Source organism: Hyperolius riggenbachi, chromosome 5, assembly GCF_040937935.1.
Source record: "Hyperolius riggenbachi isolate aHypRig1 chromosome 5, aHypRig1.pri, whole genome shotgun sequence".
NCBI lineage: Eukaryota > Metazoa > Chordata > Amphibia > Anura > Hyperoliidae > Hyperolius > Hyperolius riggenbachi.
In genome coordinates, this window is record NC_090650.1 from 148,336,931 (window position 1) to 148,363,118 (window position 26,188).

The following is a 26,188-nucleotide window of genomic DNA, read 5'->3' on the forward strand; positions in this document are numbered from 1 at the left end:
CAGGTAACCATGTTTAACAGATGACGAACAATGATTTCAAGCATCACCCTTCATTTAAAGCATCCAGCCTGCTATTCTAACTAAATCAGTATGACAGAATGATATCCAGCCTTGTGTGTCAACACTCTCACCTGTGTTAACGAGAAGATTACTGACTATGGCCTCAATTCACTAAGCTTATCTCCTGTCTTTAGTAACGTTTCTAGAGTGGTCACCATGGTGATAAGGCATGTAGAATTCAGGAAACATTTTACCTCAGGCAAACCTAAAGTTGACTCCTCTGTCTTTAAGTTAACTCTTCAATCCTTAAGATAACTCCACAGTTAAAGACAGGCTGTTTATTAACTGCGTGTGAAAATGACTACGGAGGAGGTAACTTAACTACAGAGGAGGTAACTTAACTACAGAGGAGGTAACTTAAGGAATGAAGAGATAAGATAACTCTCTCACTGTGTGGAGGTAAGTTTTCTCTTGCCTTATTATCTCCAGCATGACCTTAGTGAATTGAGGCCAAAATCTCAGCAGGTTCTGTTGCGGCAGGGCTGAAATGTAGTGGAAATGTTTTTTGGGGGAATTAAGGAGGAACTTTAACCCAGGATTGAACTTCATCCCAATCAGTAGGTGATACCCTCTTTCCCACGAGAAATCTTTACCTTTTCTAGAATAAATCATCAGGGGGGTCTTTGTGGCCAATATTTGTGGTTAAACCCCTCCCACAGTGTGATGTCATGACTATAGTCCTGACAGTTTGCTGTCTGTGAACCTTGTTGCATTGCAGGAAAGAATGGCTTTTTTCCAACTGCTAAGCAAGGAATGTCTGTGCATAGAACTCTCAGTAAATGAACATTCCGTACAGATCTTCTGGCAGGACTAAGGCTGTGGCTATCGGTGATACATTTCAGAATATAAATCAGGGAAAGGAAAGGTTTTACAATTGGCAAGCAATGACTAAATAATCTATTCATGAGAAATTAATTTATTCAGTTTATTTTCATGGCAAAGAAGGACTTTGCAGTTTGTCTTATCACTCTTCATAATATTTTGGAGTACAGTATATACAAGCAAATTTACCATCATACAAACGGAAGCTGCAAACTTTGTGAAAACCAGTATCTGTGCCATTCTCAAAACTTTTGGACAAGACTAAACATACGCAAGAGCCTAGCAAGTAGCATTATTAAGGACCTCAGCAGTTGTCCTTACTCAAATTGAATTAAGCGTTAAGGATTTCAGTGAGCAAGTAAGAGATGTGGAATTATACTAATGACTTGAAATATAAATATGACAACATACCAAACGCAATCCAGGAGTATCAAGAGACAACTGCCACACAAGAGAAATGAACTGGTGAATTAGAATGGAAAAAGCAACAGAAGGCACAATATCTGAGTCAGAAGTGTTCATTAGAGTGTTATGGAAACTGTTGCCTCAATACACAATGCATGCTTCCTGTAAGTATTAATCAGATTAATCATGCCCTGGAATACTGATTCTCCTATGGACATCATTTTAGAGTTCTGTTACCTGGAGATTAAAGACAAGGGGCATTTAGAAGCTACAAAGCGGGTAGATGGGGCTTGAGGGAACCTCTATCTTTTTCCTTATATTTTGGCTATCGCCCTGGAAAAGAAGACAAAAGTATGTAAACCTCTAATGCTTGTTCTTTTAGGGTTTTCCAAGTCCATTTCCACCATGGGGTCTGAATGAAAAATTTGACTTACTAGTATTTTAATACAGTACAATCCCTTTATAGTAAACTTCAAGGGACCTGGCCAAGTAGTTTACTATATCACAATTTGTCATACATTATATATTTATATAGGCACATAGCCAGGACCAGGGGACGGAGTTTACTACAACCAGAGGTTTACTGTAATGTGATTGTACTGTATAAACTAAAGATTCCAGTCACTATTGCCTGTCAGTCATTGCAATGTTTTTGGATGATTTTTAGTCCATATCTCATTTTAATTTTTATATGACCCACCCAGTTGTCCCCCCAATTAATTGGATGGGGAATTCTTCAAAACAAGAATACAGACCGCAACAAATCCTGATAAGCGCCACACATACCTCACCTTTCTACAAAGTCTGCAAAGAGTTTGTATGTTCTCCCCGTGTCTGGTAGTTTTGGTTAAACAAAAGACATGCATACAACAAGTTTAACCAGAAAGAAAAAAGCAAAACAAAACAAAAAAAAAATGGCCTGAACCCACACTTATCACAGTTGATGTACAGTATGTATTAGTATTGCTGGATGGCCTGATTGTACAGTTTTTATTGTCTCATGTATCTATGCTACCCACTATTGTTTTTTGTACTATGTATAGCGCTACAGAAGATGTTGGAGCTATATAAATAAAAAATAATCATGATATTGTTAGGTTTGCAGTCCTAGGAACTTACAGTAGGTGTGCATGTTCCCCTCAATACTGTGTTAGAAGCTAGACTGCAATTAGGTTAGTTACCATCCACCCAAAACTGAATTGTCAGGTTTTAGGCAGTTTCCCATTCCTCCTTGTAATAGAAATGATAAAACAACAAATTATGTTATATACATGTCTTCATTGGCTAAATAGTGGAAAAACAGTAACTGATATGTTATTCTGATGTGTTGCGACTTTAATATGCATGAGATAGTCTTTCCATTTGCTACTTCCTGAAGACAAAAACAATTAGGCATATTGTTTTTGCTGGGAAGGTGACAGCACATTTTGCAATGTCTGCTGGCTAACTGTAAACATCCATTTACACTGAAGGCTTAATACAGTTGCCTTATCCCTGGCTTCTGTGAAACACACCCCTGCCAGGTGTTTTTTAATTCGCTGTCAATGTGTTATGTCTGGGTGTGGTTTATTCTTAAGCCTCTTTATCCCTTGCCTTTTTTTCCCTACTGTCTCATTTGCTAAACATCTCTGTGTCTACCTCCTGTTCATCACAACTACTACTGAATAAATGTAAACTAGATTTAAGTCTGTGTGAAATTGCGTTGTGTATGACTGTGGCATTGCAGGCCTATCTAGAATACTAAATGACAGGTGTAATTATGCATTTCATGGAAGCAGTGCGCGCATACACACCACAACCGCTGCCTATTGCGCTTGCGTGGTGGGAAGGTGTGTGTGTGTGTGTGTGTGTGCGCCTAGTGTGCAGGCCCAGGCTTTGGGAGGCGCAGGCTCTCCGATGGTTGTGGCGTGTGATTCTTTCCAGAATCCAGGGTTTACTGGTTGCAAATTACTATGCACTAACAGGAGCACCAAAACCTCACAACTGGAAGTCCACCAACAACACCTGTTGGGTTTCCAGGGCTCAGTCGTTTTCCTTCTGCTAAAACTCCATTGTTTTCTTCACTGTGAGCATTGATCCTCTGGCCTTATACATAAGTGCTGAGTTATGTGGCCACTATATAGTACCACTATATGTGCTCCTGTCATTGACTGACAATTCAAAAAAAACATGGTTGTCCTGATCCATTACAATTTTTTTCCCCGTGGCATCTTGAGCAAGAAAAAGCAGCAAAGACATTATACTTTAATTTATAGGCTCCCAACTTGGTGTAAAATAATGTCTAGTGTGATGCAAGTGAACAATTTACATGTCAAGCTAGTTTAATAGTAAGGTGAGAAATGGCAATATCAGTGTCACTGTACAACAGCCATATAGCAGAAGGTTGCCAAACGGAACACGCAAATCAATTAAATGCACCATTTTTAAAAAATATTTTTTATACTAATGTTAAAAAAATACTGTAATCGTTTAGAGCAGTGTCTCCCAAACCTTAAATAGATAATTAAACTGTGAAATTAATATAAAGTAGTACCCCATTGCATTATCTCCAGAAGAAAAAGAGTGTCCACCATTATGACTATCTAGTCTGCTAGCAGGAGCCTTCATAAAACTCTGCCACTATTATAATTCCTTAGTACCACCATAAAAATATTCCTGACACCATTGTAATTTGCCAATATTGTCCTTAGTTCCCCCCATTAGAAACTATGGACGTGTTCAATACCATGAGAATGTTACTAAAAGCTGCAAAAGCTTAAGTACATTTTGCAGGGTGCTGCTATAGACTGCAGACATGTTATAGGGTTATACTAAAGAATGCGAGCAATTATGGGAGATGCTAGAGATTGCAGGCATATTATGGGGCTACTAGGAATTGTACACGTTGTACAGGCATACTAGAGACTGAGGGCTTGATATAAGGGGATACTAGAGACTGAGGGCCTCATATAGGATGATACTGAAGACTGAGAACTTGTTGTAAGGGGTGCTAGAAACTGGGGGCTTATTGTAGAGCAGGGGTCTCAAACTCAATTCACCTGGGGGCCGCAGGAAGCAAAGTCAGGATGAGGCTGGGCCGCATAAGGTATTTCACAAAAAAAGTCAATCAGCAGCTACGGAAACCCCTCCACCCCCCCCCCCCCCCCCCGTCCCTTGCACTGATTTTTTATTTCAAAATCAAATTCACACTGAAGCGAACTATTTTGCCTGCTTTACCTTATAGTTTGCTTCAGTGCTTCCATTACAAGTAATCCGCCGTGTCCCCGCCGCAAAATGAGGGCTGCAGGGGGGGGCAATCCGCCGGCATTTCCTGGAAGGGGCAGAGCTTTCAGCTTCAGCTCTGCCCCTCCTGACGTCAATCGCGGCGCATCGCTGCCTCTCACCCCCCCTCTCTGTGAAGGAAGAGTGAGAGGGACGGGGAGAGGCGGCGATGCACCGCGATTGACGTCAGGAGGGGCAGAGCTGAAGCTGAAAGCTTTGCCTCTTCCAGGAAATGCTGGCGGATTGCCCCCTGGGCGATTTGGGGGCTCTGCAGCCCTCGTTTAGCGGCGGGGATGCGGCGGATTACTTGGGAGCACTGAATTGAACTATAAGGAAGCTTTTGCCGGCGGGGGCCACAAAATATTGTATCGAGGGCCGCAAATGGCCCGCGGGCCGCGAGTTTGAGACCCCTGTGAGGGATAATTGAGACTGAGGGCTTCATATAGGAGGATACTATAGACTGAGGGCTTGTTGTGGGGGTTACTAGAAACTGGGGGCTTATTGTAGGGGGATAATAGAGACTGAGGGATCAGTGTAGGGGGATACTACTGGAGACTGAGGGATGGTTGTAGGGGGATACTACTAGAGACTAAGGGCTGGTTGTAGGAGGATACACTACTAAAGACTGAGGACTTGTTGTGGGGGGATACTAGAGACTGAGGGAGTTTTGTAGGGGGATACTACTAGAGACTGAAGGCTGGTTGTAGGGGGATACTGCTAGAGACTGAGGGCTTGTTGTAGGGGGATACTACTAGAGACTGAGGGCTTGTTGTAGGGGAATACTAGAGACTGAGGGATTGTTGTAGGGGGATACTAGAGACTGAGAGCTTATTGTAGGGGAATACCCTTAGAGACTGAGGGATGGTTGTAGGGGGAAACTACTAGAAAATGAGGGCTTGTTGTAGGGGGATACTAGAGACTAAGGGCTTGTTGTAAGGATATGCTAGAGCCTGAGAGCTTGTTGTAGGGGGATACTAGAGACTGAGGAATGGTTTTAGCGGGATACTACTAGAGACTGAGGGCTTATTGTAGGGGGATACTAAAGACTGAGGGCTTGTTGTAAGGGTATACTAGAGCATGAGAGCTTGTTGTAGGGGGATACTAGAGACTGAGGGCTTGTTGTAGGGGAATACTACTAGAGACTGAGGGCTTGCTGTGGGGGGTGTTGTAGGGGGACACTAGAGACTGAGGGCTTGTTGTAGGGGAATACTAGAGACTGAGGGCTTGTTATAGGGGGATACTAGAGACTGAGGGCTTGTTGTAAGGATATGCTAGAGTCTGAGGGCTTGTTGTAGGGGGTACTAGAGACTGAAGGCTTATTGTAGGGGGACACTACAAATTCAAGACTTGTTGTAGGGGATACTAGAGACTAAGGGAAAGGGAAACAAAAGAAGTAGGTCTTTTATGCCAGGAACAATCTATGAGATTTTCTGGCAGATTTACTGTTAGATCGATTATTTCTAACATGTCCAATCTGATTTCCAAGCATTTTCCAATCGATTTCCAACTGCTTTCTGTTGACATCGGAAATTGATCAGAAAACGCTCAGAAATCGATCAGAAATCAGATTGGACATGTTGGAAATAATCAATTGGACAGTAAATCTGCCCGAAAATCTCATAGTGTGTTCTTAGCATTAGAGGGACCCTAGAAATTGAGGACGTTACAGTTGGTCACTGGTGTGATGCCCATCTATGGGTATGGAAACATGCATACACATGTACAAATCCATGTTCATTACAGGGGAGCCTGTTCTAGCTCCTGTTTTGTAGACTGCAGAGAGCCACAATTTGCAGTCTTTTAACCCAGTGAATCAGGCACAGTGTCTTCAATAATGAAGTGCCTTCACTTGGAAGAAACTTATTTTATGTGCTGTCCTAGTGAGTAAGACTCTGGCTGTATTTAGTATATCTTCCTATTTTTATATCACAGACATGAAACATTGTATAAGTAGTCCTACTAAAGCTAGCCAGTATGTATCTAATATTACTCTATATTTCTGTATAGTTTTGTGCCCTTGATGTCTCCTCATATGAATAGGGAAAGAGGATTTGCAGAATGCAGTAATCCTCTGTATTCAATCAAATTACCATTCAGGATGTTTTGCTGCATCACTCCAGGGATGACACTTTAATCATATGATATTTCTCTTTATAGCAAATATTTATTGAAGTTTGTTTTTCTGAGTCTTCCCATCTTGGGAATAAGGAAATCTCAGACATTCCAAGCAGCCGAGATAATTATATATCTGTCCAGCTGTAATCAAAATAAGGAAGATTTTATTAAGTGTCACTATTCCCACAGCCTCCTTAATTCTCTCCTGTGAAAAATGTCAAATAAGTCCTAATAAAATTTGATGTGGATTAATAGATTTTATTGCATAATATGGCAACAGAGTGTTTTGCCTGGCTGGAACTTCATTAGAGTGGATACTTTGCAGTTTGGTATAATCTATGTGCTTGCTGGATTCGATTTAAGCTTTTAAGCTTTCACAAATCGTCATGATTACATAATCAAAATACGTTGTACAGATTTTCCTGCCTTTTATTTTATGTTTTTTAATTTATCCATTTTAGATAACATTTTGAAATGTTACGCCAGTTCTCTTCCATTAGCAGGGCCTAAGTAAGTTCCATAAGTAAGGCAAAGGGGGCAATTGCCCTCAGGCCCCAGAGTTCATGGGGCCCCCTTTGCCAGCCAAAGATGCCTGAAAATCTGCCCTGACCGCGACAGCCGACGGATGCTGGCCAGCTGCCACCCACTCAGTGTGTGTGGTCTGCCTGAGAATGTGATTGTACCGGGGAGCAGGGCCGGTTCTAGCTACAATGGCCCCGGGGCAACAATTAATATCAGGGCCCCCCGACACTCCCCCCAACAAATTTCACTACAAAGGAGCCAAATAAATGGTAGGATGCCTGGTGGAAGGCTGTGGGCTGTGTCTGTCTGTCTCTGTGGATTGCGTCTGTCTGTCTGTCTCTGTGGACTGTGTCTGTCTGTTCCGTCGTTGTTTCCTGTGTCTGTCTCTTTGTGGACTGTGTCTGCCTGTCTGTGGACTGTGACTGTTTGTCCTGTCTCTGTGGACAGCGTCTGTCCTGTCTCTGTGGACAGCGTCTGTCCTGTCTCTGTGGACAGCGTCTGTCCTGTCTCTGTGGACTGCGTCTGTCCTGTCTCTGTGGACTGCGTCTGTCCTGTCTCTGTGGACTGCGTCTGTCCTGTCTCTGTGGACTGCGTCTGTCCTGTCTCTGTGGACTGCGTCTGTCCTGTCTCTGTGGACTGCGTCTGTCCTGTCTCTGTGGACTGCGTCTGTCCTGTCTCTGTGGACTGCGTCTGTCCTGTCTCTGTGGTCTGAATCTATCTGTTTCTGTGGTTTCGTCTGTCTATGTGGACTGTCTGTCTATGTCGACTGCATTTGTCTGTCTTGTCTATGTGGACTGCGTTTTGTCTGTCCTGTTTCTGTGGGCTTTGTCTGTCTCTGTGGACCAGGGCTGGTGCTATAATAAGGGCGAACAAGGCAATTGCGTATGTACGTCCCACCCTCTAGCTATACTAAACCATGGGTGCAGGATGAGATTCTTCCGCCGCCAGGATTCATGCATAATATGCTCAGCTGGAGCGTTGGGTTCACAAACATTATCTCTGCAGCAAGTGCATTGTTCATTTACCTTCCACCAGGCGTCCTACCATTTCATTGGCTCCTTGTAGTGGAATTTATTGGGGGGGGGGGCGGGGAGTGTCGGGGCTCCGGGGCCCCATTGTAGCTAGAACCGGCCCTGTTCATTAGAGCTGTATCTTTAGTACACTTGATAGTTTATGATTGACAACAGCTGGCAATAGACCCCTCCAGTCAGTGTCTCAAGATCAGCTCTTATTTTCTTCTGAGAGGTGGTGGTGTTTGGCTGCTATCTACCCATCCTCCTTCATAGACATAAACCTGCTCACTTAGCTGTCTAAAATACATGGTTTCCTGTAAATAAAGGCCTGTTGCTTTTCAAGTGAGCTACAACAATGTAAAAAGCGGGTTTACAAAGTTACATACTTGGACTGAAAATGATGTATGTGCCTAAATTTTAATTAGATCACTAGAAAAATACCTACACCACTATAAACTGAAACTGATATAACGAAATATTTCCACCAATATATCCATTTTCTTTTCAAGAGAGAAATACATTTTCTGCAGCACTTTACAGAGTACACTGAATAATGTATACCACTAACTGTCCCTCAGAGGAGTCACAGTCTTATGCTGCAGGCACTCTCATAGTGTAATATCCCTACCATAGCCTAGGCAGGAAGAAAGACAGTTAAGTAACCAGAATGATTTTGGATGTGGGAGGAAATCTCAGTACCCAGAGGAAAGCCCCAAGTATATGGGGAGAACAAACAAACGTCATACAGAAGACAAGAAATTCAGTCTGGACTCTAGCACTGCAAAACAAGAGCGTTAGCCACTCAGCCAGCCTGCTGGCCAAACAATTCACTCTTAAAGAGGAACTCTAGTGAAAATAATGTATTAAATAAAACTGCTTATTTTTTACAATATTCATTTATAGATTATTTAGTCAGTGTTCGCCCATTGTAAAATCTTTCCTCTCCCCGATTTACATTCTGACATTTACCACTGGCGGTAACATGTTTAGTCCTGCCAGGTGATCTGTACGGAATGTTACTTACTGAGAGTTCTATACACAAAGGGAGATGCTGGTTGCTTGACAGTTGGAAAAAGCCGTTATTTGCCACAATGCACTTATGGTGTCCATTGATGGTACAATCTCCCGAACCATCGACTGTACAATCGATCGGATCAGATACAGTTATTGGTGCCGTTTCTGAATTCTCAAACTATTTGGTCTGATCAGATTGCGTATCATTTTCACCTCCATTGGTGGGCCCAAAAGATCGTTTCCAATCGATTGCAACTATCGGATTGGACGGTTGATCATTCAGGAAATTGTACTGTTAACGTTAAAACAGTTAAATAAAAGAAACTATGGTGGGATGCAAAACATTTAAAATAAAAATGGTAGATATAGGCATATATTCATGGTTGTAAGGTCAGTAATTTATATATATAAATGGAGGGATATAATACTGCTCTACTGCTATTTCATCTTCTGTAATGTTTTACAATTAGATATGGATCATTGCTATTAGCTTCAAACTGTTCATGTTGTTCACAGTCACTATGGTCCATATACAATTCACTTTTTCTCCTTAGTTGTCTCCTAGGTGATATTTTCAAAACTTGGCATTACATGTTTTTTAAACCATCAACAAGCAAGAAAATGCTCTGAATCATTTTGATAGTACTTTTTCACCAATTTTGGGTACCTTTTACATTTGGAAAATGCGTAAAAGTTATTTTAACCACTTGATGACCCACCCTTTACCCCCCCTTAAGGACCAGCGCTGTTTTTACTGATCTGTGCTGGGTGGGCTCTGCAGCCCCCAGCACAGATCAGGTAGCAGGCAGAGAGATCAGATTGCCCCCCTTTTTTCCCCCCTATGGGGATGATGTGCTGGGGGGGTCTGATCTCTTCTGCCTGCTGGGTGTTGCGGGGGGGGGCACCTCAAAGCCCCCCTCCGCGGCGAAATTCCCCCCTCCCTCTCCTACCTGCTGCCCCCCCGGCGATCGAGGCTGCACAGGACGCTATCCGTCCTGTGCAGCCAGTGACAGGACGTCCCCTGTCACATGGAGGCGATCCCCGGCCGCTGATTGGCCGGGGATCGCCGATCTGCCTTACGGCGCTGCTGCGCAGCAGCGCCGTACAAATGTAAACAAAGCGGATTATTTCCGCTTGTGTTTACATTTAGCCTGCGAGCCGCCATCGGCGGCCCACAGGCTATTCACGGAGCCCCCCGCCGTGAATTGACAGGAAGCAGCCGCTCGCGCGAGCGGCTGCTTCCTGATTAATTAGCCTGCAGCTGGCGACGCAGTACTGCGTCGCTGGTCCTGCAGCTGCCACTTTGCCGACGCACGGTATAAGCGTGCGGTCGGCAAGTGGTTAAAGAGAAGATGAAAATTGTCTCCTATGAGATAACTTAGGAGAATAAGTTAATTGCATATGGGCCTATGTATGTTACCAAGAGGGAAATTGAAAGAATACATACATATATGCATGTAAAGGTAGAGGGAGAGAGAGAATATAATATGCTGTTATATACCTAAAATCTTAATACAGGTAGTCCCTGACTTACGAGCGCCCGACTATGAACAACCTGCCAATACGAATGGCATGGATTCTGTGTTTCCATGGGAACAAGTAAAAAAAATGATTTTAAAAAATTCTAAGAAAAATGGCTTTTAAACTTGTATAAGCAGGTGCAGAGGTGACACGGAGGGGGACATTGGAGGCACAGAGGAGGTACAGGGGACAGAGATGGCACAATGGCCTTCTGAACAGATTCAGGTTAAGAACGAACCTACAGTCCCTATCTCATTCATTAACCGGGGACTATCTGTAGTGATTAAAAAAAAAATCCTTGATTACCATTGCTGTTTTAGGAAAACCCAATGTAAGGAGAAAATACAATATAGATGGTAGCTGTTCCCTGCAGACAGACCTTTAACCACTTGAGGACCCACGCTTTACTCCCCCTTAAGGACCAGCGCTGTATTCTGTGATCTGTGCTGGGTGGGCTCTGCAGCCCCCAGCACAGATCAGGTAGCAGGCAGAGCGACCAGATCGCCCCCCTTTTTTCCCCCCTATGGGGATGATGTGCAGGGGGAGTCTGATCGCTCCTGCCTGCGTGAGGTTTGCGGGGGGGGGCACCTCAAAGCCCCCTTCCGCGGCGACATTCCCCCCTCCCTCTCCTACCTCCCTTCGTTCCGGAGATCAGAGGCTGCACAGGAACGGATCTGTCCTGTGCAGCCTCTAACAGGCTCCTGCCTGTCATGTGACAGCGATCCCCGGCCGCTGATTGGCTGGGGATCGCTGATCTGGTACAACGCTGCTACTGTTAGCAGCGTTGTACAAATGTAAACAAAGCGGATTATTTCCGCTTGTGTTTACATTTAGCCTGCGAGCCGCGATCGGCGGCCCGCAGGCTATTCACGGAGCCCCCCGCCGTGAATTGACAGGAAGCTCCTGATTAATTAGCTTGCAGCCGGCGACGCAGAACTGTGTCGCTGGTCCTGCAGCTGCCACTTTGCCGACGCGCGGTATGAGTGCGCGGTCGGCAAGTGGTTAAAGGTACAGTCTTTGTGTCTCAAGCAGCAAACATTACTGGATCTTATCTCCATCTTGTCATTTCTGTGGGATGAAGAGTAGTCAGAAAGGTCTAAAATCCTTTCCTGATCATTATTGGTTCTCCTGAGACATGCCAGCCCATGGTATGTCTACCCATGCCTCAAATGGTTTTTAACATTCATACATATTTACAAGCTAGCTGAGATTTGTACCTGCATATTCAGCCAGTGTTTTCAGTCTATGCACAGCTTCATGTTAGTATTAGGAAACTTTAGTTTGTTCAGTAGTATTTAAACAACCCATCTCTGTTACCCCAATATCAATAATTTCACAGAAGCTGCCTGGCAATTTATCAGGCCTATCAATCTACTGAAAAATAGTTTGATATTATCTGATTAGTTTACTCTGGCAAGTACAGCATTGTGTTTTTACAACAAAAGGTAATTGAAGGTCCTCTCTTCTAGAGCATGTATGGAAAATAATGCCTTAATGCATAGTTACATAGTTATTTTGGTTGAAAAAAGACATACGTCCATCGAGTTCAACCAGTGTAAAGTACAACACCAGCCTGCTCCCTCACATATCCCTGTTGATCCAGAGGAAGGTGAAAAAACCCTTACAAGGCATGGTCCAATTAGCCCCTAAAGGGAAAAATTCCTTCCCGACTCCAGATGGCAATCAGATAAAATCCCTGGATCAACATCATTAGGCATTACCTAGTAATTGTAGCCATGGATGTCTTTCAACGCAAGGAAAGCATCTAAGCCCCCTTTAAATGCAGGTATAGCGTTTGCCATAACGACTTCCTGTGGCAATGTATTCCACATCCTAATCACTCTTACTGTAAAGAACCCTTTCCTAAATAAATGGCTAAAACGTTTTTCTCCATGCGCAGATCATGTCCTCTAGTCCTTTGAGAAGGCCTAGGGACAAAAAGCTCATCCGCCAAGCTATTATATTGCCCTCTGATGTATTTATACATGTTAATTAGATCCCCTCTAAGGCGTCTTTTCTCTAGACTAAATAAACCCAGTTTATCTAAACTTTCTTGATAAGTGAGACCTTCCATCCCACGTATCAATTTTGTTGCTAGTCACTGCACCTGCTCTAAAACTGCAATATCTTTTTTGTAATGTGGTGCCCAGAACTGAATTCCATATTCCAGATGTGGCCTTAACCTCCTTGCCGGTCTAAAAAATCCGGCAAGGAGGCAGCGCCGCACATTTTTTTAATTTTTTTTTTTTTTAAATCATGTAGCGAGCCAAGGGCTCGCTACATGATAGCCGCTAAGCGGCGGCATCCCCCCACCCACTCCGATCGCCTTCGGCGATCAGAGTATGCAGGGAATCCCGTTGAGAACGGGATTTCCTGCAGGGCTTCCCCGGTCACCATGGCGACGGGGCGGGATGACGTCACCGACGTCATGGACGTCGGGACGTCATAGGGAATCCCGATCCGCCCCTCAACGCTGCCTGGCACTGATTGGCCAGGCAGCGCAGGGCTCTGGGGCGGGGGGGAGCGACTCGGCGCGGCGGATTGCGGTGGATCGGCGGCGAGCGGCGGCGATCGGAAGTTACAAGTGGCTAGCAAAGTGCTAGCTGCTTGTAACAAAAAAAAAATTATGCAAATCGGCCCAGCGGGGCCTGAGATATCCTCCTGCGCAGGTTACCCCGAGCTGAGCTCGGGATAACCGGCAAGGAGGTTAATAGAGAGTTAAACAGGGGCAATATTATGCTAGCATCTCGAGTTTTTATTTCCCTTTTAATGCATCCCAAAATTTTGTTAGCTTTAGCTGCTTGGCATTGAGTACGATTAATTAACTTGTTGTCAATGAGTACTCCTAAGTCCTTCTCCAAGTTTGATGTCCCCAACTGTATCCCATTTATTTTGTATGGTGCTAGACCATTAGTTCGTCCAAAATGCATGACTTTACATTTGTCAACATTGAATTTCATCTGCCATGTATGTGCCCATATAGCCATCCTATCCAGATCCTGTTGCAATATGACACTATCTTCCTGAGAGTTGATGATTCTGCACAATTTTGTATCATCTGCAAAAATAGCAACATTGCTCACTACTGCATCTACTAGGTCATTAATAAATAAATTGAAGAGCACTGGACTCAGAACAGACCCCTGTGGGACCCCACTGCTAACAGTCTCCCATTTTGAGTACGATCCTTTGACCACATCTCTTTGTTTTCTGTCCATTAGCCAGTTCCCTATCCATGAACACAGACTCTTCCCCAGTCCTTGCATCCTCAACTTTTGCACCAGACTTTTGTGGGGAACAGTGTCGAAGGCCTTTGCAAAGTCCAAGTATATCATATCTACAGCATTCCCAATATCCATATTAGCATTCACTACCTCATAAAAGCTGAGCATGTTAGTCAAACAGGACCTGTCTTTAGTAAACCCATGTTGATGCTGAGAAATAAGATTATTTTCTTCTATGAAGTCATGTATAGTATCTCTTAGTAACCCCTCAAATAGTTTGCATACAACTGATGTTAAGCTTACAGGTCTATAATTTCCTGGATCTGATTTTTTGCCCTTCTTAAATAATGGGAAAACGTGGGCTGTACGCCAATCCACTGGAACTCTGCCAGTTGCAAGAGAGTCACAAAAGATAAGATAAAGGGGTTTATCTATAACTGAACTTAATTCCCTTAGGACCCGAGGATGCATGCCATCTGGGCCAGGTGCCTTGTCTATTTTTCATTTATTTAGTCTTGCCTTCACTTCTTCCTGCGTTAAGTATTTAATATTACAGTTAGAAGATTGAGACTCTTCCGCTTCTGTAGTTTGCAACAGTGCGGTTTCTTTTGTGAAGACAGAAGCAAAGAAAGCATTTAATAACTCTGCCTTACCTTGGTCATCCACTATTGAGTTCCCACCCTCATCCTTTAGGAGTCCTATACAGTCAAACTTTCTTTTTTTTAGAGTTAATGTACTTGTAAAACTTTTTTGGGTTAGATTTGATATCCTTAGCGATATGTTTTTTTTCAGCTTCAATCTTTGCCTGCCTAATTTCTTTTTTACAATTTTTATTGCACTCCTTATAATTGCTTAGTGCGGCCTCAGTCCCCTCCTGTTTTAGGACCTTATAGGCATTCTTTTTCCTCTTCATTTTATCTTTAACCTTTCTATTCATCCATAGAGGCCTTTTTTTATTCCTAGATATTTTGTTTCCATATGGGATATACATACTACAATATTGATTGAGTATACGTTTAAAAGCTTGCCATTTCCCTTCAGTGTCTTCCCCTTGTAGTACATTATCCCAGTTCACCAAACTTAGTGCCTGCCTAATTTGATTGAACTTTGCTTTTCTAAAATTCATAGTTTTAGTGGTCCCGCTGCCCCGTGGCCTATCAGTCACCAGATCAAACGTTATCATGTTGTGATCACTATTTCCCAAATGTTCTTGAACCTGCACATTTGATACATTATCTGGTCTATTAGAAATGATCAGATCCAGTAACGCATTCCCCCTAGTTGGTTCAGTTACCATTTGAGTCAAGTAATTGTCCTGTAGTGCTGCAGAAATCTGCTGCTTTTACCAGAATGGGTAGCCTCAATACTCCAGTCAATGTCTGGAAAGTTGAAGTCGCCCATAATTATGACCTCATTTTTACTTGCAGCTTTTTCAATCTGCTGTAGTAATCGCAGTTCTGCAGCTTCATTAACCACCTTAGCGGTATGGACGAGCTCAGCTCGTCCATTACCGCCAGAGGGTGCCGCTCAGGCCCTGCTGGGCCGATTTGGATGAAATAAAAAGGAGCACACGCAGCCGGCACTTTGCCAGCCACGTGTGCTGCCTGATCGCCGCCGCTCTGCGGCGATCCGCCGCGAGCAGCGGCGAAAGAGGGTCCCCCCAGCCGCCCGAGCCCTGCAAATAGTTCCGGCCAGCGCTAAGGGCTGGATCGGAGGCGGCTGACGTCAGGACGTCGGCTGACGTCACTCCGCTCGTCGCCATGGCGACGAGGTAAGCGAAACACGGAAGGCCGCTCATTGCGGCCTTCCGTGTTACTTCTGGCCGCCGGAGGCGATCAGAAGATCGCCTCCGGAGCGCCCTCTAGTGGGCCTTCATGCAGCCAACTTTCAGTTGGCTGCATGAAATAGTTTTTTTTTTATTAAAAAAAAACCCTCCCGCAGCCGCCCTGGCGATCTTAATAGAACGCCAGGGTGGTTAATAAGAGGTGGCCTGTAGCATACCCCAATAAGCAATTGGCAACTTTTATTTCCACCATGAATATTTACCCAAACGGACTCCACATCTTCGCAATCTTCCTCCATCTCATCGTTGAGGACAGCTGTAAGAGAATTCTTAACAAAGAGACAAACCCCTCCACCTTTTTTCCCTGTTCTATCCCTCCTAAACACATTGTATCCTTTTAAATTAGCTATCCAGTCATGGCTTTCATCCATCCATGTCTCGGTTATTCCCACAATGTCATAGCCTTTGTCATTCAGAATGAACTCTAGTTCGTCTATTTTATTTGCAAGGCTCCGAGCATTGGTTACCATGCACTTTGTATTTTTGCCACCACATTTACCAATTTTGTTTACATGAAATGGGCTATTTGAATTTTTACCAACCTCCTTAATCTTTACACTGTCCCCACCCCCCTCTCCACCCCCCCATAATGTTAGGTTCCCACTGTCTTTTTACCTCATCTTGTCTACGTATTGAGACTTTATCCTCCCGCCTCCCCCCAGATCCTAGTTTAAAATCTCCTCCAACCGTTTAGCCATCTTCTCCCCCAATGCAGCTGCACCCTCCCCATTAAGGTGCAGCCCATCCCTGCTGTAGAACCTGTAGCCGAATGCATCCCTTGAAGTCAGATGGCGGGGTTGTGTAAAGTCTTTGCTTTATGTCCTTATAGGCCAAGTTGGCCCAGAGGCTTCCCAGCTTTCGAGATCCTCTTTGATGACACAGTTCCTCCATAGAATCCTCTCCTTGTGGCCATGCTCTCATCCATGTACAAGTGTATTCGCACTTAGCAGGCGCAAATAAGGTCCGGGCATGCCCAGTAGAATGGTGTACTAAAGTGCAGAGGGAAAAAGCTGTGCATAAGCGGCTCCCCTCTACCGAACATGAGGCGCTTGTTCTTGCCTGGCCCGTCTGTAAGTGCTCGTACATGACACGGCTATGAGAAACATGTGCAATAAATAAGCTTTTATCCAATATGTTTAGAAGGACCCAGTGCTAGAACAGTGGACTGCAGGAGGATTGTGGAAGCCTCTGGACTATCCAAAAGCTTCCCACTACGGCGGTATCTTAAAGAGTAACTGTCAGGCTGCAGAAGCTAATTTAAACCTCTATTCTCCTGTGTTAAACAGTTTAGACGGAAGCCAAAAAGGCAATAGTGAAGATAAAAATCTGTCTTTCATTTGATGTGTGCTTATCAGCAAAGCTGTTAGACCCAAGGTCTTAAGAGGACGCAAGCCGCATACCATACTGCAAAGCATTCTGGGGCCCTCCCCTCGGCTGCTAAGGAGAAGTTACAGGATCAAGTTTCAGCAGCTTGTAACTCAGTCCAGCGCACAGCACTGAAAAATCTCCGGGCAGAGTACACTGCAGGAGTCTGCTATTGTTCCTAGCCACTTAGCTAATTAATATTCACTGCACACTAGTGTTATTCAGTACGAGCTTTTCTGTGATCAGGAAGCAGGCAGGACATGACGACACATTTGGCTTCATAGGAGACAGACAAACATGGAACCTGCCATGAGCTGTCAGGGCCCTTTTCCACCAGCGCGTTTGCGCTGGCTGAATCGCAAAAACGCAAACCGCTAGCGATTTTACAATCGCTACGGTTTGCTTTTTAACATAGGAATCGCGGTAGGTCATTTCCACTACCGCGATTCGTTTTTTACCCGAACGCGAACGCGCGGCGGAGCGATATTTCCCGCGATTTTGCTATGCAGTGCACAGCATAGCAAAATCGCGGCCGCAAAACGTCGGGGAATCGCCGGTTTTGCGATTCAGCAATCGCTAGCGTTCAGCGTGAACGCTAGCGACTGCAGGTGGAAAAGGGCCCTCAGGAGCATCAATCTCTGCATATACTATATACAAATTCTGTGAAGTACAAACGTGGACAGTGAAATGCATATGTAATGTAAGTACAGCCAATCTTTAGCTACTGATATATGTGTTTATTTTCTCTGAGACCTTATACCTAACAGCTCCTCTTTAACTTTTTGTTAAATGTTTACTGTTGATACGATTTAAAGATCCGGCATGTTGATTCTTTAAGCATTTTCTGCAGATACCTGTACTCACTCTAGATTCATACGCGAGAATGGTCTAAATGTCCGCCTTGGACAAGTTTCATCTCGCTTGTGTGCAAAGCTAGCAAATGTCTGTATATCTCAAATTTAGTTTGTCTCAAATGTTGCATATTGCAGAAAGAGAAGCAATCACATGTACAGTTTGCTCTGCAGCAGAATTCCATGCGCTGTGTGCCTCTGTTCATAGACATACAGGGCTTGAGGATACAGAAGCAAACGGATGGTGGTGCACATGATTCGATGAGAAAATAGATAGTGTTTGTTCTTCAGTATGTGAACACACAGACCTCTGTTTGGTAAGCACTAAAATGAATTAATGAGGCATGTGGCGGAACATGTTTTTGAACATGGAACTCCGTACTAAAATTCTCCAACAAATTAACTTGTACATGGTGTAAAAGCTGTATCGTAATGTACAGTGCTCCTCTGTCAACAGAAAGCCCATCCTTTAACCGCTTAATGAATTACGTTATGAATATCGCAGTCACTTGTATTTTGTAATTTAGTCGTTGCTTCTGTTTTCTATTATGTAAAAATAAGAGCTATTTAGCCCTTTATACCTTGTCTACAGTCTATTGGGTTAACGCCTTTAATGTGAAAAACATTTTTTTCCTTTTAACCTCAGAAAAAATTGAGGGATTAAGGGATAGTAAGGGGAGTGGGGAGCAGATATCTGGGAGCGCCTTCATTGAAGATTCTGCTAGGAGCTGCCCCCAGGACCTCCACCCACACACATGGAGAGGGTTTTCCCCACCTTTTCCTGGGCACAAATTCCTGTTTGCCACAGTCAAGCATTGTTTTGTTAATTGAATCAGCAGGTAAAGTGTGTGTGATGTTTGCTGATAATTCTATGCACCAGTTGCATTGTTTTTTCTCTGGTAATTCGGTTAGGTCCTACCTTTGTTATACTTTATTATTTTCCATGTGTCCAGAGAGCATTTACAAACTTAAAGGACATTTGACCTGAGTTTGGCGTATATGTTGTCCCAAAGTGCATCTCTTCTAAATATGCATGTTATCCCTTTGTTGTCCCTGAAAGCTAAACACACCCCGAGATTCGCTGGAATGCAGTGATGTGTCAGCTTGTTAATTGCCTGGCTGTATTGCGGATCCACTGCTTCCAATAGTTTAAGTCATAAACGCTAAACAAGCATGCAGATGTTTGGCTTAAGTTTGACTACATTTGCCACATATTTGTTTCAGGTGTGTGATTCAGACACTACTGATGCTTGGAAGATTAACAGGATGCCAGGCAACTAGAATGGTTTAAAAGGAAATAAATATGGTTGCCTCCAAATCCCCTCTCAGGTCAGATGCCCTTTAAGCCTAAACTGGATTAAGGTATTGGCTTTTATTTGTTTATGCTAGCTAAAAGCCAGTCATCTGCAAAAAGGAAAAAGAATGTACTAAGCGTTTAGCTAGTTTTCTGATATTTCACATCGCTGCCCACTGCTTCAGTGCAAGGGGCAGCATTTCCTGTTCCACCTTTGCAGCTTGATGAATGAACTGCCCGTGACCACATTAAATGTAAAGCAAGGCTGAATAAAATAGGTGAAATTCACTGCTAGCGATAACACTGGTTTCATTAGTGATGCAAACCTACTCCTTCATGACTACACTTGGCTGTGTCAGGATGACCAATTTACTAGGTGGATAGGATACAAATTGGCAAGAAATGCAGATACTATAAGCAGGAAGATGAAACTGTTTCATTCCCATTGATGAACTTGTATGAATATGTCTGCCCAGCCCTGTTACAAAATACTTTCTTAGTATAATTACACATGACTAAGAATTTGGAATTAATTTGCTATATCCAGCTATAGGCTTGTAGAACATTCATATCGATAATTACACTGAAAGTTTCTGTGGTTGGTTAGGTGTGAAACAGATATTGAGGACTATAGAGATAATAACGTATATATATATATATATATATATATATATATATATATATGGAAGAGAAAAAGAAGGTGTTTCCTGTTCAAGGATCAGCAGCTATTTTCAGTTTTCATTTTGTTTGGTTCTGTAACCTCCTACATTAAAGGGACTCAGAGCACCTCTCGTGGGCATGCCTTTAAGACTCCGACCAATACTGCAAAGTACTTAAAGATGCATACCTTTCTGTAGCTTGTGCTCTCCTCTTTCATTCGGTGCCTGAATCACCATTCTACACCAAATAGTTTTTGTTCGATTTCAATTTAAAAATCGCAGCTGCCATCTTGGCTATGTTATAACTTCCGGGTCACCCCCCTGTCTTCTCTGTTCGAGAAGTGCATCACTGAATAAAGCAGGAAGAGGAAGTGACATGCAAGGCCATTGCAAGAGGCTCCTCTAGAGGGGTCATAGCATGACTTTGTTGGAAGTCGTCTGGCTTAAAGGCATGCCCATGAGAGGTGCTCGGAGTCCCTTTAACAGGAGACCCTGTCGTGTGGAACACTGAGGTACTTTTCCTGAATCTTGAATATGTCACTTGTTTATAATGTAATTCTGTTAACAATTACACTTTCTGTAAGTAAATGCAGTCCTTTCCTAGATAATGTATATGTTACGGCCAGAACCCGAAGTCTGGCCACTTCGGGTTCTGGCCGGTCAGAACTAGAAGTAGCTGTCTTGCTGCGGCCAATGTGTGAAATGAATTGTATCCTGGCGGATCCGTTCTTGTCCCCTGGCTCTGGCTCCTCCCCCCTCCTCTTGGCTTCTGGCAGCCGTGGACACACGCAGTGCAGCCATAGTTGTTCGTGCTGCAGACATTGCTTCTGTTTGCACCCGCTCTGCAGGAACGAATGACACAAATCCTTCATTTCCTGCCGCAACAAACGACTCTGGCTGCATTGCGTGTGTCCCCAGCTGCCGGAAGCCAATAGGAGGGGAGACGGGGGAGGAGCCAGAGCTCGGGGGGAGGAACGGAGCCGCCAGGATTCAGTTCATTTCACACACTGGCCGCAGCAAGACGGCCAATTCTAGTTTTGACCGGCCAGAAACCAAAGTGGCCAGACTTCAGGTTCTGGCCATAACATATGCAAAAAATTCCCATTTACCAATGTGGTTCTATTTTTATAACCCCTTTATTTTCTAAAAGGGAATGTGTTGATACAGTGTTTGATTCAAACCATTTTTTAAATATTGCTAATATTGATTCAGACCCTTTAACCACTTCCCTATCACTGGTTAATTCCCCTCAAAAACGTGGAGTACTGATCGAGGAACAAGAACATGTGTTCACCGATCACTGGGGGGGGCATAAAACATTAGGGGGAAAGCAGCTAAGGGGAGTCGCCAAAATATTTTATGCTGGCCTGTGGTTTATGGTGGCCAACAGATCTCTCTCTTCGATCAGATTCAATCAGAGAGAAATCTGTTTCTTGGTCGATCACCACCAAAATTGCTAGTGATATGGCTACCTTAAGTGGACCTGAACTCTTGCACAGGACAGAAAGAAAACATAGAGAAATGCATCCTGTATGTATTTAGAGATTTTAGCCTGTCTAATGCCCCCTCATCTGTATCTAATCACAAGTTGTAATTTGATCTCTCCCCTGTGTCACCTGCCTGCCATGACAGATAAGCTCATTTGAAAGCGCAGGATGTTAACAATATGTCTGCTTTCATGAAACCAGGAAGTAGAAACACTGCAGATCTATTTCAGAATTTGATCGGCTGTAACAAAAAAAAATGTTTTCTTTAAAGGTTATTAAGCTGTTGCGTATCTTTTAGAGCAGAGAGGAAGTTCTGATTTCAGGTCTGCTTTGAGAGGTCTACCAGCCCTATTACACCTACATCACATACTTTGTATTGTGAGAAATCAAAGATTCTTATCTAATTTTTATCTATTTTGTTTACAGATTATATTTTTGCATTTCATCTATAAGATACATTTTGGGCCTCCAGCAAGCAAGAAAATACTTGAAAGAAGGTTGCTTACTTTTTCAATTATGTGGCAAAAAAAAAATGTTTTATAGATAAGATGAAAAACTATTTCCTAGCAGAAAGTAAATATAAGAAGGGCCTTTAATTTCAAATTCCACTTTCATAACAGCAGATCCAGATCCAGACCCATACATGGTTTTTTTTTCTGATTCTACAAAATGCATGTCCCACATCTGGAAAAACCTGTGCATACACTGAAAACAGTTGCAAATCTGTCAGCACTATAAAATGCCTAATAAAATATACATGATTGATGGAACTTTCCACTGATGCTAAGTTTGTTCATCTGCAACAATATCAGCAGATAAGCAGTGATTGGATAGTAGAGTCAGGTGACAGTCTGGTGCCTAATTATGTTGTTTGGGGAAAATGCCTGCTTTCTTATGATCTAAGATTCCAGGAGTGGTACATACATACACAGGCTATATATATATATATATATATATATATATATATATATATATATATATATATATATATATATATATATATATATATATATATACAGGCATCTCATATGGTGGTTTAGGCCTATTGTTTATGAGGATGGAGACTTCAACTAAAGTTATGCTGGGAAAGGGGCGGTTTGCATTGATTTTTTTTTTTTAATTAACCCTGCCACCATTCACATGCATTTTGTTAGCCAACCCTACAATCGATCATGACCACACATTTTTTTTTTAAACAGCACAAGTAATGTGCCACACATTTATACCTCCACTGATAGGTACCAAAAGCTTACCCGGATCTTCTGAGATTCTAGCAGCATCCCTGAATTCAGCTCCACGAAAGATGCTGGTGCTACCAGTATATAAATCAAGAATAATCACAATCCCTAACAATGAGGACATCTTATCACACAGTTGGTTAGGAAGCCCTTATTGTTCTTTCTAAACAGCACCTAGATTTATTCCCTCTCATCACAACAACCTAGTAGCATCTCCCAATTTGGACTGCCTCCTTGATCATATTAGTGTAGTGTTAATATAGTCCTGTTAACCATCATAATTCTTAGACACTTTGCTGGACCCATACAAGGTACACTTAAGAGCTCCTCAATGTTTATTTAGATATACCACATATACCACGATCTGGAATAATGACACCGTTTATGGAAGCAATAATAGTGCTTCTCATAATTTGCCAGTGTCCAGTTGTGATGTGAGTTGTCATGGTCTAATGCGTCACACATCACACCTAAAGGTGACAAGAAATATCTCTATTCAATTTCATTTTACCTTTCTTATTCCAATGCGTGTAACTGCCCATGTTTCCTGTACTGACTAATACCAGTAAGTACCTGCTTTATATGGGAAAACCGTCATGAAAACTAATGGACACCATTCCTTTCACTTTGGCCTCCCCCTCCCTTCCATTATCCCTGCATAGTCTAGTACATAGCTCCCCAACCCTGTCCTCAAGGCCCACCATGTTATGCTGGAATCCACAAACATTCACAGGTGGGGTAATTAGTGTCTCAGCAGAGCTCCTTAACTACCTCTGTGTATTTCCACAAAATGTACTGTTGGTGGGCCTTGAGGACAGGATTGGGGAACACTGGTCTAGTACACTCTGGGTCACCATTGTTTGTGCAATGCCTCTTTCTGTGATACACCCAACACCAAAGAGTTTCCACTTGTCAGTGAAATACTAGGAATGCCAAACTTGGCAGAGATGCAAGAATGAATCATGAAATTCCTTCATGCAGTATCATTTGATTAATCTGCTTATCTGACTTCAGTTGTTTTGTGGTTTGTCTTACAGACTAAAAAAAGCATACTCATCTTAAATATATTTTTCTGTAGACATTTAAAATTATTAGAGACCCCGCAGTAACAAAAAACTAACTTTTAAAAGTGATGGTTTTCAAGCAGGTTTAAATGTTTACCTGCATTTTCCCCGTTTTTTATTATTATTATTGTGCAGTCTGTGGAGGGTTGGCTCTCATAGCATCGTACATATACTGCTTTGTCCTGACTTAGGCCCCCAATTTTTTGGATCTATATGCAGTACAATAGTGGTAGTAGTAGACGCCCAGTTCTGCCTTTTCACACCTTTGCATGGGTTGCTTCTCAAACTTTTTTATTCCTTTTAAGTTCTCATGTTACCCTTTTCCTATTTGTAATATCAGCTTCATATGAAGCTGCTAGAGAAGAGGCTGCTAGGTCAAGTCCTTATCATTGACTTCTAACTAATGAAGACGTGTAAATTAGTGTAGATTGTGTTAATCCTATCAAGAGGCTTAAAGATTCAGCAATTCAACATGTGCTGCAGAGAAAATCCTGCAAAGTCGACTAGAAGACAATCTCTTATGATCTGCCAGTTCTGGTGTTTGCCAGTGAGAGTGTGCCAATAATGGCGCCTGCAGAGCTGTGCCTATGTCACACAGCTAAGAGCTGCACTATTTTCTCTTTGATTTAATATTTTGATGCCAGTAAAATGGATAGGTAATTTCCACCAAAACTATAGCTCAGAAATTTGGTTAAGTGTAAAGATATTAAAATAAACAAAATTACTTGCTGCCTTGTTTCTCAGGTTCAGCGGCTGAGGAGCTTATTCCTGTGCTGGCAATGTTGCCATCTCGCTGCCTTGTGTGCCAGGCTCACTGAACAAACTGTTGTACAAAGTGTACCTTCTTGTCGAGGGAAAAAAGAACAATCCACTCTGGGCAGACGTATACATTAACATGCATTTGGCAAGCCACGCTGGAGATTAGAGTACTGAAGGTAGTGAGACAAGCCATTGCAGTGAGGACTTGACAGGAGATGGATAAAAACCAATCCAGCAAACTCTTCTAAATATAAATCAATCAGACTTTTTTCCACGACAGTCAATAAATTTCATACAATAAAGGGGGGGGGGGGGTGCGCATCCCTAAAAACATGCTGCAATTGACCGCTTAATCGTTCCAGCGACTACAAATTACATACAATGTTTCTGCACAATTGATTTTTGCCCCCCCCCCCCCCCCCCCAAAAAATGGAAAAATCAAATATCTTGATCGAATCGTGTATGACATTGGATCAGATTTTTATGGCCAATCACTACAGTAGAATCTGGTTATAGTAAACTCTTATGTAGTAAACCTCTGGCTATAGTAAACTCTGTCCCCATGTCCCAACCATGCGCCTATATAAACAATGTATGATTAATAAGGATATACAGTAGAATTCTGGTTATTCTGGTTATCCAGAACTCCACTAACCAGCAGTCTCAACCAACCAGAACAATTCCCAGGCAGTGGATACAAGTACTTGTGTCCACCCCTGGTGGAGGGGTATGCCCACTTTTTTCCTATCTACAGAGAGCGACGTCTTAATCCTGAGTGGGGACAGGTCTAATCTCCTCACCTTCCTATTCAGTGGTTGCCTAGGAGGTAACCCTGGTTTGTGAGTATAACTTTGTACTCTTTAATCATCATCCATTTACCTGTAGATACTACACTATATTGGGTTCTCGGTGTCACTTCTTTTGTAATTCCCAGGCAGTACTCACAGTGGTGAAGGCCAACTTCTTAGGCTGATGCTGTGGGCTCTGCTGTGCTTAGACTAGGTTCCACAGCTTCCCTGAGGTTAATATACTCTCAATTACTGTATATTAACATTTAATACACAGATCATGGTATGGATACAGGGTGGTGTATAATATTGTATTAGCTAAACTTATTTTGAACACTGAGTCTCAAACATGAAGAAAGCTCACTTATCTGGCATCAGCCGATCCCCATTGATGCTGGATAACAGACTCTACTGTAGTAAACTTCTGATTAAGTAAGCTAATGGCCAGGTCCTTTGAAGCTTACCATAAAGGGATTCTACTGTATTACAACCCTTTATTAAATGTTTTGTCTGCTCCCCTTTCTACTCCTCTTACATAAAAGTGACTCTTCATGGATAGATCAGTTCAGGGCCAATCAAATTTGCTTCCTGCATATATAGACTGGCCCAAATCCAAGCTGCATACTATGTGTATAAAATTGGCATGTAAGTCAGAATGATTAGCATTTCATTTCACAGAACAATGCTAATCAGGTGCTCTGCACATCAAGCTACAATCTCATGACTGTCAATGAGTGCTCAGTGTGTACTTGAAAAGGTTTACTCTGGGTCACTTTTTTGACCTGGTGAAGTATCATTTCAGGTGAATGGAAGTACAATAATATGTTAATTTACAGACCTACCAGTAGTTTGACCATGACAGTGTCTTCTACATAAGATAAGT

General features: G+C 42.9%; 1 protein-coding gene across 3 annotated transcripts in view; it reads left to right on the top strand.

Moving 5' to 3' along the window:
* The window catches only part of COA1 (cytochrome c oxidase assembly factor 1), a 136,186-nt gene that overhangs the window by 79,813 nt on the left and 30,185 nt on the right, over positions 1–26,188 (top strand). Inside the window, exon 3 of one of the 3 annotated variants that reach the window (XM_068236359.1) lies at positions 21,883–21,953. The exons of the other annotated variants lie outside the window; for them this stretch is intronic. The gene's annotated coding sequence lies outside the window, so the exon portion shown is untranslated. The remainder of the gene's footprint in view (positions 1–21,882; positions 21,954–26,188) is intronic. 3 annotated transcript variants of the gene reach the window in all.